The sequence below is a fragment of the Phocoena phocoena genome, chromosome 13 (genome assembly GCF_963924675.1).
Source record: "Phocoena phocoena chromosome 13, mPhoPho1.1, whole genome shotgun sequence".
Taxonomy (NCBI): Eukaryota; Metazoa; Chordata; class Mammalia; order Artiodactyla; family Phocoenidae; genus Phocoena; species Phocoena phocoena.
Window position 1 is genome coordinate 30,134,582 of NC_089231.1, and position 11,382 is coordinate 30,145,963.

The window sequence follows — 11,382 nt, forward strand, 5'->3', positions numbered from 1 at the left end:
AGAATATATAACAATTGTAAATATTTATGCACCCAACATAGGTGAACCTCAATACGTATGGCAAATACTAACATCCATAAAAAGGGAAACTGACAATAACACATTCATAGTAGTGGACTTTAACACCCCACTTTCACCAATAGACAGATCATCCAAAATGAAAATAAATAAGGAAACACAAGCTTTAAATGATACATTAAACAAGATGGACTTAATTGATATTTATAGGCCATTCCATCCAAAAACAACAGAATACACATTTTTCTCAAGTGTTCATGGAACATCCTCCAGGATTGATCATATCTTGGGTTACAAATCATGTCTTGGTAAATTTAAGAAAATTGAAATCGTATCAAGTATCCTTTTCGACCACAACACTATGAGACTAGATATCAATTACAGGAAAATATCTGTTAAAAATACAAACACATGGAGGCTAAACAATACACTACTTAATAACGAAGTGATCACTGAAGAAATTAAAGAGGAAATCAAAAAATACCTAGAAACAAATGACAATGGAGACATGATGACCCAAAACCTATGGGATGTAGCAAGAGCAGTTCTAAGAGGGAATTTTATAGCAATACAAGCCCACCTTAAGAAACAAGAAACATCTTGAATAAACAACCTAACTTTGCACTTAAAGAATTAGAGAAAGAAGAACAAAAAACCCCAAAGTTAGCAGAAGGAATGAAATCATAAAGATCAGATCATAAATAAATGAAAAAGAAATGAAGTAAATGATAGCATAGATCAATAAAACTAAAAGCTGGTTATTTGAGAAGATAAACAAAATTGCTAAACGATTAGCCAGACTCACCAAGAAAAAAAGAGAGAAGAATCAAATCAATAGAATTAGAAATGAAAAAGGAGAAGTAACAACTGACACTGCAGAAATACAAAAGATCATGAGAGATTACTACATGCAACTCTATGCCCGTAAAATTGACAACCTGGAAGAAATGGACAGAGAGTTTGAAATGCACAACCTGCTATGACAGAATCAGGAAGAAATAGAAAATATGAAGGGACAAATCACAAGCACTGAAATTGAAACTGTGATTAAAAGTCTTCCAACAAACAAAAGCCCAGGACCAGATGGCTTCACAGGCAAGTTCTTTCAAACATTTACAGAGTTATCAAACTCTTCCAAAATATAGCAGAGGGAGGAATACTCCCAAACTCATTCTATGAGGTGACCATCACCCTGATACCAAAACCAGAGAAGGATGTCACAAAGAAAGAAAACTACAAGCTAATATCACTGATGAACATATATTTAAAAATCTGCAACAAAGTGCTAGCAAACAGGGCTTCCCTCGTGGTGCAGTTGTTGAGAGTCCGCCTGCTGATGCATGGTATAAGGGTTTGTGCCTCGGTCCGGGAAGATCCCAGATGCCACAGGGCTGCTGGGCCCGTGAGCCATGGTCACTGAGCCTGCGTGGCCAGAGCCTGTACTCTGCAGTGGGAGAGGTAACAACAGAGAGGCCTGTGTACCACAAAAACAAACAAACAAAAAAACACTAGCAAACAGAATCCAACAGCACATTAAAAGGATCATACACCATGATCAAGTGAGGTTTATTCCAGTAATGCAAGGATTCTTCAATATACGCAAATCAATCAACGTGATACACCATATTAACAAATTGAAAGAGAAAAAACATATGATCATATCAATAGATGCAGAGAAATCTTGTGACAAAATTGAACCCCCATTTATGGTAAAAACAGAAGAAGTAAAGCTGTCACTATTTGCAGATGGCATGATACTATACATAGAGAATCCTAAAGATGCTACCAGAAAACTATTAGAGCTAATCAATGAATTTGGTAAAGTAGCAGGATACACAATTAATGCATAGAAATCTCTTGCATTCCTATACACTAATGATGAAAAATCTGAAAGTGAAATCAAGAAAACACTCCGATTTACCATTGCAACAAAAAGAATAAAATATCTAGGAATAAACCTACCTAAGGAGACAAAAGATCTGTATGCAGAAAGTTATAAGACACTGATGTAAGAAATTAAAGATGATACATATAGATGGAGAGATATACCATGTTCTTGGATGGGAAGAATCAACATTGTGAAAATGACTCTACCACCCAAAGCAATCTACAGATTCAATGCAATCCCTACCAAACTACCACTGGCATTTTCCACAGAACTAGAACAAAAAACTTCACAATTTGTATGGAAATACAAAAGACCCAGAATAGCCAAAGCAATCTTGAGAACGAAAAAAGGAGCTGGAGGAATCAGGCTATACTATAGACTATATTACAAAGCTACAGTAATCAAGACAGTTTGGTACTGGCACAAAAACTAGAATATATATCAATGGAACAGTATAGAAAGCCCAGAGATAAACCCACGCACATAGGGTCACCTTATATTTAATAAAGGAGGCAAGAATATACAGTGGAGAAAAGACAGCCTCTTCAATAAGTGGTGCTGAGAAAACAGGGCTGGTATATGTAAAAGTATGAGATTAAAACACTCCCTAACAGCATACAAAAAAAATAAGCTCAAAATGGATTAAAGACCTAAATGTAAGGCTGGAAACTTTCAAACTCTTAGAGGAAAACATAGGCAGAACATTCTATGACATAAATCACAGCAAGATACGTTTTGACCCACCTCCTAGAGAAATGGAAATAAAAACAAAAATAAACAAATAGGACCTAATGAAACTTCAATGCTTTTTCACAGCAAAGGAAACCATAGAGAAGATCAAAAGACAACCTTCAGAATGGCAGAAAATATTTGCAAATGAGGCAACTGACGAAGGATTAATCTCCAAAATTTACAATTAGCTCATGCATCTCAAGAAAAAAACAAACAACGCAATCCAAAAATGGGCAGAAGATCTAAATAGACATTTCTCCAAAGAAGATATACAAATTGCCAACAAACACATGAAAAAATGCTCAACATCATTAATCATTAGAGAAATGCAAATCAAAACTACATTGAGATATCTCACACCAGTCAGAGTGGCCATCATCAAAAAGTCTAGAAACAATATATGCTAGAGAGGGTGTGGAGAAAAGGGTACACTCTTGCACTGCTGGTGGAAATGTAAATTGGTACAGCCACTATAGAGAACAGTATGGAGGTTCCTTAAAAACTACAAATAGAACTACCATATGACCCAACAGTCCCACTACTGGGCATATACCCTTAGAAAAGCATAATTCAAAAAGAGTCATGTACCAAAATGTTCATTTCAGCTGTATTTACAGTATCCAGGAGATGGAAACAACCTAAGTGCTCATCATTGGATGAAGGGATAAAGAAGATATGGCACATATATACAGTAGAATATTACTCAGCCATAAAAAGAAACGAAATTGAGTTATTTTTAATGAGTTGGATGGACCTAGAGTCTGTCATACAGGGTAAAGTAAGTCAGAGAAAGACAAATACCATATGTTAACACATATATATGGAATCTAAGAAAAAAAAGAATGTCACAAAGAACCTAGGGGTAAGACGTGAATAAAGACACAGACCTACTAGATAATGGACTTGAGGATATGGGGAGGGGGAAGGGTAAGCTGTGACAAAGTGAGAGTGGCATGGACATATATACACTACCAAACATAAAATAAATAGCTAGTGGGAAGCAGCCGCATAACACAGGGAGATCAGCTCAGTGTTTGATGACCAGCTAGACGGGTAGGATATGGAGGGTCGGAGGGAGGGAGACACAAGAGAGAAGAGATATGGTAACATATGTATATGTATAACTGATTCACTTTGTTATAAATCAGAAACTAACACACCATTGTAAAACAATTATAGTCCAGTAAAGATGAAAAAAAGAAAAGAATGAGGGAAAATAAAGACATAATCAGATACATTGGGAAAACAAAGCTTACCATTCTCACATCCTTTGCATAAACAATTACTGAAGTATTCACTTCAATTAAAAAAAAATAACTTTGGAATGTTATGGGACAAAAGAAAAAACAAAAGCAAAGAATTAGTAAATCAATTATGTAGACATTTAACTGTGACTATAAAAATTAATAATAATTAACTATGTATAATAAATGTAAAACTAAAGCTACAACTAGCAATAAAAAGGTAAGGAGGGAGGTTTTTGATGGTTAGGTGAAACATGTTTAAGCTCCTTGTGCTGGTCAAGGACAAGGAATTAAAATTTTTAGAAGTATATTATTTAAAAATATATGTTAAACATTTTGTGCTAAATAATTAAGAGACCTGCCTAACTAACTAGAAATATAATCTATAATTCTTAAACCAAAAGAGACTTAAGAGAGTAGAATATGATGAAAATTTCATGCAGACATAGGACAGTAGAAAAAAAATTTTTTTAAGTTGAAGCAAAGGAAAACAAATAAAAAACAAATCATACTCCAGTAAAAATAAATTAAAATATATCAATAATAACAGTAAATGTAAAGAAATTATTTAATCCTCCCAAATGATTTAGTTTGAAAAAAACTATATAAAAATGATGAAAATCAAGGGAGACAGAAAACTAATCTATGCAACATTGACCTAAGAATGTTGATGCAAAAATTGTAATAACATACAAAAGATACCTTAAAGTAGAATTCCTTATAATAAATATATCATTACATTAATGAATGAGAAAATGTACAAAGAAAATATGTTAATGTAAGCTGACAAAAAACCTTCAAATACATAAGGCAAAATTCTCAGGATTATTTTACAATAGTTTAGTAAATCCATTATCAACTTCAAATATTTTTAAATTCGTTTTTATTGTAAGCTATGAATTCTTGCTTATACAAAAATTTAGCAAAGAAATAGAAGAATTGATTATCACAATTAACAACTTAATATATGTTTACATGTGGCCACTTTACATAAATTGATTACATAATAGATTTCAAAGGAAGCTTCAAGCTATATCAAATAATTGATAGCTCATATATAACACATTACTGTAAATCAATTAAATTTGGAACTGACAATTGAGGTTTTTTCCCCAAACACAAATGTTTACAAACTTACAAAAACATTACTAAGTAACTTATGGGTTAAAAAGCATATCAAAATAGAAATTCCAAATAAATAGAAACAAATGAAAATGAAAGTACTTGAGATGCAGCTAAAGTCATTTAAAAGTAAATGCATAGCTTTAAATGAGCTGTGCATTGACTTCAAGAAGCTGAGAAAATGACATGATGTAATTAAACTGGGTATGAAAAATATAATACTAAAGATATGTAGGAATTAATGAAATTTAAAGCCAGAAATAATACAAAGAAGCACCAAAATTACAAGCAGGTTCTTTGTAAATTAAAAAAAATAAATGTATATACTTCTACCAGGATGAATCATTTGTACTTTTTGTCAAAAGTATAAATAAACAATATTAAGAATTAATAAATAGATATAAAACAAAAAGAATAGAATATTTTTAAAATATGATAGTAAAATAAAATCTTTATGATGAATTTGAAAACTTACATGAGATGATTTATTATCTAACAAAATAATAATAATTACCAATATTGATTTGAGTAGAAATAGAAACTCTTAATACAACCATGGATATTTATGTAGTTGGACCTGTAAAAATAAGATATTTTCCTTTAAAAAGAAGGCAAAATACAACTGGAAAAGATAGTTTTGCCAATGAGTTTGAACCCAACTTCAAGGCAAAGACAATCCCTCTCTCAGAGAGTTAAACAATGAGGGACATACATCCAAATAATTTATCACGAGTGTATAACTTGATTGTAAAACAAGCAAAATGCTTGTGTAATAAAAGAAAACTATAGGTAAATATTACCTATTAACATAGATGTAATATTCCTAAAGGAAATTCTAAGAATGTACTTTTGTATAATGGAAAATACATCATAGTTAAGTAATATATCTTAGGAATTCATTGACAGAAAAATTTTTTATCTTACTTTCCATAGATTAAAAGAAGGAAAGAAACATGTCATTGTAAGAGATATTTTAAGACATTTGAAAAATTCATAACCCATTTATGATTAAAAAAGTCTCAAGTAACAGGGAATAGAGAGAAAATATTGTAATATTTTAAAAAATCTTTACCAATAGCATTCATTATACTTATGGTGACACTCTAAATATTTCCATTAAATTGGGACAATAAAGGGAGGCCCATTAGTTTTGCCTCTAAGTCACACTCTACTGGCTGTTCTAATCAATTCAATAAGAAATATGCATTGAATTTATATTCAATATTAATGATCTGAGAGAATTAAGAAGTATAAAAAACAATAAAATAGGTCAGCATGTTTGTGGACTGAAAGCCAACACAGCGACATGAATGGACTTATTAGAGTGTAGAAATTATCTTCTTTTTTACAGATAAAAACTCCTAATTAACAATATAAGGTAACTAAGTATAAATTCAACAAAAGATGTATATGTTTATTTTGGAAAAAATCACAAAGAGTTAAACACAAAGACAGAAGACTTGAACCGTAGAGAAATCCCTTACACATAGAAAGTCTAGTACATTATTCCTGAATGTAAGCTATCAACTACTGTGAAGCACCTACCCAGATCATGTTTTTTCTTTTAACTATTCTTTCACTTGGGAATGGACGTCCCAAGAGACACATTTGTCTTAATAGTAAATGACTTTGTCACCAATGGATAACATCCAGTCAGGAAAAGAAAAAAAGGTCAAGGTGGTGGGAGAAGATTCCCCAACAGTGCAGGAAATAGGGGTGCTTTGCTTTTAGAAATAAGAAAAAGACTGTAATTACTTTACATTTTTTGATCATCATAAGCCAGAAATTAGAACATTTTCAGTAACAAAATTCTCTTCTTCTCCCCAAATAATGTTATTCTGAGGTTTAAATTTTTGCAGTGGTTACTGAGTTATAATAATATATATGAGCTTTTAATTTAGCACATTTGTTATTTCTTATCTTTAATTAATATTGAATATTAAGGGGAATTTATTTTTTTTAATTCTCTCTTTAACAGTGGCCATCAAAACAGATTTGGTTACATTAATTTGTTTCTAAATATGTTTTTAGGAGTTCAAAATTGTTCCAACTCCCTTCACCTACAATTCACGACTGTGACCCACAGTGGTACCACAGTGATAATAAAAATGAAGAATCAGAACTTGAGTTACTTCAAGTTGTCTAAGTGACTACTTGGAGATGTTATCTGTTTAAACTGCTTACAGAGACATCTAAAAGTCAGTCAGATCACTCTCCATTAGATTTTTAATTTTTAAGTTTTTTATGCAATTTTTAAAGTTTACTTTTCCTTTACAGTTATTACAAAATAATGGCTGTATTCCCTGTGTTGTACAATACATAATTGAGCTTATCTTACATCCAGTAATAGTTTGTGTCTCCCACTTCCCCACTCCTATATTGCCCGACAGTACTGGTAACCACTAGTGTGTTCTCTATATCTGTGTCTATTTCTTTTTTTGTTATATTCACTAGTTTGTTGTATTTTTTTTAGATTCCACATATACGTGATATCATACAGTATTTGTCTTTTTCTGTTTGCTTATTTCACTTAGCATAATAGCCTCCAAGTCCATCCATGTCACTGAATATGGCAAAATCTCATTCTTTTCTATGGTTAAGTAGCATTCCATTGTATATATGTACTACATCTACTTTATCCATTCATGTGTTGTGGACACGTAGGTTGCATATCTTGGCAATTGTAAATAATGCTGCTATGAACATTGGGTGCATGTATCTTTTTGAATTAGTGTTTGTATTTTTTCACATAGGTACCCGGGAATTGAATTGCTGGGTCATACAGTAGTTCTATTTTTAGTATTTTGAGAAACCTCGATAGTATTTTCCAAAGTGGCTGCACTAACCTACATACCCAAAAACAGTGTACAAGTGTTCCCTTTTCTCCATAGCCTCACCAATAGTTGTTATTTGTGTTCTTTTTTGATGATAGTCATTCTGGCAGGAGTGAGGTGATAAAACCACAATCTCATTGTGGTTTTGATTTGCAATTCTCTGATGATTATTGATGCTGAAACATATTTTCATGTGCCTGTTGGCCATCTGCATTTCCTCTTTGGAAAAATGTCTATATGGTTTTTCTGACCATATTGTAATTGGGTTTTTTGGGTTTTTTTTTTTGTTTGTTTTATTGTGTTTTTTTTTTTGTGGTATGTGGGCCTCTCAGTGTTGTGGCCTCCCCTGTCATGGAGCACAGGCTCCAGACGTGCAGGTCCAGTGGCCATGGCCCACAGGCCCAGCCACTCTGTGGCACGTGGGATCCTCCCAGACCGGGGCATGAAACCGTGTCCCCTACATCGACAGGCAGACTCTCAACCACTGCGCCACCAGGGAAGCCCGGGTTTTTTTTTTTTTTAATGTTGAGTTGTATGAGCTGTTTATATATGTTGGACACTAATCCCTTATTGGTCATATTACTTGCAAATATTTCCTCCCATTCAGAGGGTTGTCTTTTCAATTTGTCAATGGTTTCCTTTGCTGTGAAAAAACTTTTAAGTTTAATTAGGTTCCATTTGTTTATTTTTGCTTTTATTTCCTTCATTTTAGGAGACAGATCCAAAAAAAATATTGCTATGATTTATTTCAAAGAGTGTTCTCCCTATGTTTTCCACTAGGAGTTGTATACTATCCAGTCTTACATTTAAGTCTTTAATCCATTTTGAGTTTATTTTTGTGTATGCTGTTAAAGAATACTCTAATTCCATTCTTTTACATGTAGTTGTCTAGTTTTCACAGCACAAAGTATTGAAGAGACTGTATTTTCTCCATTGTATATTCTTGCCTCCACTGTCATAGATTAATGGAGCATAAGTGCATGTGTTTATTTCTGGGCTTTCTACCCTGTTCCATTGATCTATGTGTCTGTTTTTGTGCAAGCACCATAATGTTTTGATTACTGTAGCTTTGTAGTATAGTCTGAAGTCAGGGGGGCATGAGTCCCTCCAGATCTGTTCTTTATCAAGATTGTTTTGGATATGTGGGGTCACTGTTTTGTTCCCATTTAAAATTATTTTCTCTGGTTCTGAGAATAAAAAAGCCTTTGGTGTTTTGATAGGTATTGCAGTGAATCTGTAGATGCCTGGGGTAGTATGGTCATTTTAACAACATTGATTCTTCCAATACAAGAACATGGTATATCTTTCCATCTGTTTGTGTTGTCTTCCATTTCTTTCATCAGTGTCTTATAGTTTTTGTAGTACAGGTTTTTGCCTCCTTAGACGGGTTTATTCCTAGGTTTTTTATTCTTTTTGATGGAATCATAAATAGGATTGTTTTCTAATTTCTCTTTATGATATCTCATTGTTAGTGTATAGAACTGCAAGAGATTTCTATGTATTAATTTTGTATCCTGCCAATTTACCAGTTTATTGATGAACTCTAGTAGTTTTCTGTTGGTTTCTTAAGGATTTTCTATGTAAAATATTATGCCATCTGCAAACAGTGACATTTTTAGTTCTGCCTCTCCAATTTGGATTCCTTTTTCTTCTCTGATTGCTGTGGCTAAGACTTCCAAAACTATGTTGAATGAAAGTGGCAAGAGTGGGCAGCCTTGTCTTCTTCCTGATCTCCTAGGGAATGCTTTCATCTTTTCATCATTGAATATGATGTTAGCTGTGGGTTTGTCATATATGCCCTTTATTATGTTGAGGTATGTTTCCTCTATACTCACTTTCTGAAGAGTTTTTATCACAGATGGATGTTAAATTTTACCAAAAGCTTTTTCTGCATCTATTGAGATGATCATATGGATTTTATTCTTCAGTTTGTTAATGTGGTGTATCACACTGATTGATTCGTGGATACTGAAAAAACCTTGCCTCCCTGGGATAAATGCCACTTGATCATGGTGTATGATCCTTTTAATGTATTGTTGGATTCAGTGTTCAAGTATTTTGTTGAGAATTTTTGTATCTATGCTCATCATGACATTGGCCAGTACTTTTCTTTTTTATATCTTTGTCTGGTTTTGGTATTAGAGTGTTTCTTGTTTCATAGAATGAGTTTGGAAGTGTTCCTTCCTCTGCAGTCTTCTGGAATAGTTTCACAAGGATAGATATTAACTCTTCTCTAAATATCTGGTAGAATTCACCTGTGAAGCCACCTGGTCCTTGACTTTTCTTTGTTGGGAGATTTTATACTACTGATTTATTTTCATTACAGGTAATTTTTCTGTTTATATTTTATATTTCTTCCTTGTTCCTTCTTGGGAGATTGTACCCTTTTTTGAAGTCGTCTATTTATTCTAGTTGTCCATTTTGTTGGTGTATTGTTAATTGAGGTAGTGTCTTATGATTCTTTGTATTTCTATGGTGTTGGATGTCACTTTACCTTTTTTATTTCTGATTTCATTTATTTGAGCCCTCTTCCTTTCTTTCTTTGAGTCTGACTACAGTTTTATCAATTTTGTTTATCTTTTCAAAGAACCAGATTTCAGTTTCATTGATTTTTTTCTATTTTTTGTCTCTATTTCATTTATTTCTGCTCTTATCTTTATGATTTCTTTCCTTTTACTAACTTTGGGTTTTGTTTGTTTTTCATTTTTTAGTTCCTTCGCGGTTAGGTTGTTTGAGATTTTTCTTGTTTCTTGAGATAAGCTTGTATTGCTATAAACTGCCCTCTTAGAACTGCTTTTGTTACATCCCATAAGTTTTGGAATGTTGTGTTTTCATTTTCATTTGTCTATAGATACCTTCTTATTTCCTCTTTTATTTCTTCATTGATCCATTGGTTGTTTAGTAGCATATTGTTTAGTCTCCACGTGTTTGTACATTTTTTTTAAATATCTTTATTGGAGTATAATTGTTTCACAATGGTGTGTTAGTTTCTGCTTTATAACAAAGTGAATCAGCTATACATATACATATATCCGCATATCTCCTCTCTCTTGTGTCTCCCTCTCCCCCTCCCTATCCCACTCCTCTAGGTGGTCACAAAGCTCTGAGCTGACCTCCCTGTGCTATGTGGCTGCTTCCCACTAGCTATCTATTTTACATTTGGTGTGTTTGTAATTTTTACAGCTTTTTTTCTTGTTGTTCATTTCTAGTCTCATAGAATGGTTGTCATAAAAAATGCTTGATATGATTTCAATTTTCTTAAATTTACTGAGGCATGTATTTTGGTCTAGCATGTGATCTATCCTGGAGAATGTTCCTGGAGAAAAAAGTGTGTATTCTACTGCTTTTAGATGGAATGCTCTATATATACCAATTAAGTTCATTTGGTCTAATGTGTCATTTAAGGCCTTTGCTTTCTTATTGATTTCCTGTCTGGGTGATCTGTCCATTGATGAAAGTGGGATGTTAAAATCCCCTACTATTATTGTGTTACTGTGGATTTCTCCTTTTATGTCTGCTAGTATTGAGGTGCACTTATGTTGGG